This window comes from Dreissena polymorpha, chromosome 8, assembly GCF_020536995.1.
Source record: "Dreissena polymorpha isolate Duluth1 chromosome 8, UMN_Dpol_1.0, whole genome shotgun sequence".
Classification (NCBI taxonomy): domain Eukaryota; kingdom Metazoa; phylum Mollusca; class Bivalvia; order Myida; family Dreissenidae; genus Dreissena; species Dreissena polymorpha.
In genome coordinates this window covers 58,151,135-58,157,437 of record NC_068362.1, presented here as the reverse complement: position 1 = coordinate 58,157,437, position 6,303 = coordinate 58,151,135, and positions in this window count along the sequence as shown.

Sequence of the window (6,303 nt, the reverse complement as noted above, 5' to 3'; positions counted from 1 at the left end):
TGACCTTGAACTTGGAGTTATCGACGTAATTCTTTTGCACGACACACCATCCAATGATGGTGAACAAATGTGCCAAATGATTTTAAAATCTCACAATGAATGACATAGTTATTGCCCAGACAAGCTCATTTATGGCCATTTTTAATCTTTGATCTGAAAGTGTGACCTTGACCTTCGAGATATTGAAGTAATTGTTTCGCGCGACACACCGTCCCATGATGGTGAACAAATTTGCCAAATGATTTAAAAGTCTCACAATAAATGATAAAGTTATGGCCCGGACAAGCATTTGACCCTTGAACTCCAAGTGTGACCTTGATCTTGGAGATATCGACATACTTTTTTCACGCAACACACCGTCCCATGAAGGTGAACAAATGAACCAAGTTATTTTAAAATCTAACGGTAAATGACATAGTTATGGTCCGGATAAAAAATGCTGGGTCAACTTTTAAGAAATAACACGATACACAACTCGCATGACCCAGTTGACAATGCTCATGCAGTCTTTAAGACTGAAATCTTCACGAAGTCTTTAACAGTGTAAAGGATATGACGGTATTTGGTAGGTATTTGTCGACGCGCTATTTCATGGCAATGATCACTTATAGTAATAGCGCTAATCCATTTGTATGTAAGATATAGTATTAAATTAAAAGCACGTGTTATACGATTTAACAGACACATCTGTTTAAACGGATTGTTACTTACCTCGTAAGATGAGCATTGTTATAAGAACAAAGGTTGAACGTCATCAAATTTACCAAAACAAACGATTTGATTCCAAGATGTAGTACATTTTAGACAAAAAGCAACAGTTTATATAAGCAGCATTACATTGTTGGTTTCTGCTTGTTCAAATATGCATGTCATTGTTCAACAAGCCAGCAGAGACTCTTGAAGTAACATGTTTCTGGCACCCCAGCAGCTCAAACAAGAGGGAGCATTTGTTACAGAACGGAAACAAAAGTGTTTACTGACTGGCCGACTGCCGACTGCACGAATCACAGTACTAAAGTAAAAACGATGCATGACGTAGTATATGACGCTCCTACTTCCTACGCATTACCTTTAAACCCATAATAAGCTCACCCATGAAGTGTACGACGCTCCTACATCCTACGTAATACCAATAAGTCCATAATAAGCGCACCCCTGGGTGTAAGATAGTTTATGTTTTAAATGCTATATATATTTATGTATTCAACATGTTTTAAAACAGTTGTTTATGTGTGTCATACATGTGTGTGTATTGTCTTTATATTACCGTTATGATAACTTTATTGTGATATATACGTACATATGTGGTTCACAATTATTGTGCAAATTGCCACAATTTCGATACAAATGTACATTATTTCACATCTAAATCTCAAAGAAGAATAAATCTATCTTTTTAACATTCTTAACAACAAAGCAGCCTAAATAACATTTGTTTTCATTTGTCTCCGAGTGCGAATACCTTGAATTGTATAAAAAATTATGCGGCCGCCATTTTGGAAACAAATGGCCGCCATGTTGTTTTTTTTTGGTGGCTAACGGGTTTTTTGGAAAGAGCACATATTAAGGTACATTCATGGAAAGTTTGTTGCTTGCTTAAAAGTTTGAAAGATTTTGCTGATAAATGGACCTAAATCCCCAAGCTATTAGGTGAAAAGCTTGGTAAAGCAGCTATGCCGAAAAAGCGCATAAGTGCTCTATGCCCATGTTTAGGTAAGAGTTGTTGATACCGTGTAAACTGCTAAGCAACACGTAATACATAAACAACAAAGTACGGGTCATTTTCATAAATTATCTTATTGTATATATAGAATTTGTATATGATGTCAACAATCAAAAGTTTTGTACAGGGAATATCCATAATGAAATTATATTCTTAGTAAGATAGGTATTCGATATTCCAACAATATTCATTTAATATGATGGTGATTGCAAATGGTCTTTATATTCAGTTCCCATTACCATTTTCATCATACTCTCTATGCTTTCTGAACGTCAAAAAAGCCAAGCTGTTTTTATTTTGTCTAAGTCATCTCTATAAAATAAATAGGATGATACAAATTGCACACACATCTCGACCCGTGCGTTAAGACACACCCTTTATAAATTTGAATTGCTTGTGTTGATGTAAAACTTGCGATTAATTTTAAAAAATGAGTTTCGTCTTAAATTATTCAATAGCAAACAACTTCAGTGCCTTGAGCGTTTTGATTAAATTATCTATGGTTAATTTATTTTTGGTCTTTGACTGTGTAGTTTAAATTCTAATTGAAAAATAAATGTTAGCATACAAAAGGCAGTAAAAAGTGTATAAACACATTGTTCTTCAATAAGTCTTTCACACAAAGAAACCAGTGCTTCTTTGAACTTGTCAGTGAGACACACAGAAACGAAATAAGTAAGAGTTGATATACCTTAAATCCATGAAACATGATATCTCTCCCCAGTGAATTCCGTTCAGCTAAACATTCATGCAAACTTAATAAAAGATATATTAACCCTATTGAATATAACATTCAATTAAAAAATAATTGTGTTTGGTTTAAAGTTAACTGATTGATAATGTGTAGGGATACAACAATACAGCAAAACCCATTTTGCAATATGTATTATATACAATATATTAAATTCAATTTTAAAACAAGACTGCATATAATTACAATATGTGTGCATCACACTTTCAAGATGTACTATAGCCTCTGAGCTGTTTTCACAAATTAATTATTGTTCATGTGCCCGATATACATTAACTTTCTAGAGAAAGCGGGTTGCATTGTTTTCCAGATAGATACAACACAAATAACAGATGTTACACATCAATTAACCACTAACCCTAAGTCTAACCCCTAACCCTAACCTTTCGAGGGCGGAGTTAACACCGCACTTTCAATTGTGCAATTTCTCTTTAGGTGAGAATATATTTGGATTACAATGTTCTCGATACAATACAGACAACTAAGGCCTTTTAAGATAGAACACATTGTTATATAATTCTGTATTTTTAAGCTTTTAAAAATAAAACACATAGTTATATAACAGTTTGGTAATAAATAATAAAACTTCATAAAAGATAAGACCAAATATCTTTCATAACAATATCATATTTAATGACGTGTCGACCATATTCTGATATAAAGATATGATATAAAATGCACTCGCGTTTTTTTGTATCTAGATGCAGACTCGTTTGTGGAAATTCACATTCTATTGGTCTGAATGTGTTCGCCAGCTACTATTGTAAAACTTACTTTCTCATGACTTGGTTTTCATTCTCCTGAGATCAGTTTCATTAACCAGATCATACATGCTGGCGCAAAAAGCAACGTTAAGGTTACCTGTTTATGTTAAATTGAATGTACTGACAACCAAAATGGGTGGTTAATGTACACATGTAACACGTACGTAGCGTAGGTGTAAAACAGGTATGGGGTGATTTCTCACTTAAATAACTGTTGTCTGGTATTCAACATTAAACTGGTTGTTTAAATAAGAAGGAATCAACTATGTCCGTTTTATTTCTTTCATCAAATGCGACCGATATTTAGGACAATCATCAACTTCTCTTGTCATTAATGGCAATCAGAGATTTGGTCTGCTATCTATAGCAATCATCATTCTGTTGCAATGATCTTCTGTAACATTTGCCTATCGAGAGGTCATTGCCTGCGTGTGCTGCACATGACAATCACCAAATAAACCTGCTATGATGAAAATACTCGAGCGTGAGTTCAATGACCATTACTTTCTGGTTTTAAAGAAAGTACCAACTGCCTTTGTTAACGTTGGAAAACGGGAACGTCTGCATCTTTAATCAATAGCCATCAGTGTTTTTATTACATGTAAATTCGTTGTTTTATCCTTAAAATGGTTGTGAGTTTTGTATTGCTTATAAGAATATAATTAATATAATGAAATTACATGTAAAGAATATAACGATATTATAATACTGATATGCTTCATTATAAGAACACGAATAACAGCACAGTTGCTTTGTAAAGATTTGTAAAAGCCTAAATCATATTTTTAATTACATATACAACAGGTTGTTTTATTATTATTTACAGAAGTGATTTGAAGTTGTATACTTCTATTTCGAGATTATTTTGGTATTGTTATATGTAAATAACAATTTCACAATTTAAAATGCATTTCCATGTATAGCCAAATATGTAACACAAAACTTTTTTTCTCAAAAATTTAATTAATTTCATGTTTATGAACGGTTAACTCGGATAATCGATAGGTTTATATTAAACGTCATATAGTTTCCATACATTGAAACAATACAATGTAATCAATTATTTTAATTGCTACTTTAATAATATTTTTAATTTGACCGTGTCAAACTTAAAGCCGTTTTCACGTTTTAAACATGTATTTGCTTTAGAAGCTCTGGACTAAACATTTGAGGATCGCATATACGATCCCCGGCCAGGCCACATAGCTGGTCTGGGAGTGGTCCAATCTCCGCAGAGTTGTCGTTTCATGCTCTAACATGCAATCACTGCCATCACAAGACAATCCTACCAAATTTTGTAGGATTATTGTTTTTGATTGAAGTATTACATTATGAAGACTTGTACCATTTTCTTTTAGATTTTAGAAAAAGTGCTTAAGGTTACATTGATAATTAAAAAATAAATTACCTAAATTACAAAAAAGTAAGAAAAACAACATTAAATTTATTGTACCACTAGGCTCGGATATCATTAAGTGGTTAGTTATGAAGGTATACATTCTTGTATATTTTGTAAATAGTGCATGTGTTTAGGTTAAAAATAAAAAAACTTAATAACATACATGACAATAAGTATGAAAAACAACGGGAAATTTATTGTTCCACGTGGCTCGGCAATCATCACGTGGTTGGTAATGAAGGCAGGGATTTGATCCGGCTATGCTGGTTCCAGTCATATCTCTGCGCGGAGGTTGTATTGGTCATTAAATCCTTTCTATAGCCTTTCTCACCCTTATCATGGTTGAAGTACATGTAGGGTAAGTATATACTCTCTAAAACATCAGATAGCACACGATAAAGTGTAAATTGTAGATACTGACATTCGGTAAATGACTTCAATATTTTCAAAACTGCAAACATTTCACCAATCAACCTATCAATAGAAAACACTTTTTGATTTAAAAAAAAACACACACATTTATCCGGAAGAAGAAAACCTGACACACAAGCTTACATTTTTATGTTGAGGCATTTTTGTTTTTAATTTTTAATTCGAAAAATTACGAATAGTTTGCTCAAATTACCGACACAAACATGTATTATTTATTCATCTATTGATAAATATCCATAAACGAAACCAAGCCCTAAAAGTTTTCACAATCATTAGCTAATAGAGTGCTTTTGCTAATACATAAGTTCTTCCATGAATAAAACATTTTAACAGACTTAGTCACAGATTATCGTAGTCCTGAAACAAAAAGTCAATTAATGATTTTATTAACAAAGTTATAACACGTGCAACAATTTGATAAATATGTTAGCCAAACAAGTGTATATTTGTTTAACCCCGACCATTTGGAGCAAAAACTAACAACTAAGTCTGTTCAACGCAATTTTCAAATGTATCAAGTGTAAAACGATTTACGAACGTAAAATGTAAGTTTATCAATTTCAATTCATCATTATCCTTATGCGAACCGATATTTTTAATTCTTTTTTAAAGTAGGACATTTATATTGCTCGTTTATTTATAATTCACCAATTGAGTCTTTTTATTTAAGACGATCTTTTTCTTTAATTGCCATTGTACCAAACTGTGAACAAGTCCCTTTATAAAGATCGTTTTTCGCTTTTTTGTTGTGTGCAGAGTTTTTAAAGGTATATATCATTTTTTGAAGCTAAGGTATCAAATTGCTTTACGTGAACTGTTTACCTTCACAATCCGTAACTGAGACAGTAGCCCTCAAACGACCTAATGGCTCAGTATTTCATGATTGTAGTTGCCATAATCGATAGAATTAACTGTGCTTTTTTCGATCAATAGAGCTTTGAATGGACACTTTAAAACGAAGCGTGCATACGCTATTGGGAATTTCGCAATAGTTAATACATCTGACGTACATGTGCAACGCGGCGAGTGCAAACTTGCGCCTAATTAATGTTTTCGGTACACATAACGCAAGTGACAATATTTCGCAAAAGATATTGATATTATCTTGATTTAAAATATCGGTCTTTGTGTTCGTTCTTGTGTCCGTCTAGTTTAGTATTGTGGATGGGGTAAAGCGGAAAAATGGCTTATAGGGGCCTTTTGACGTTTTGGTTTATTGACAAAATAAAAAAAA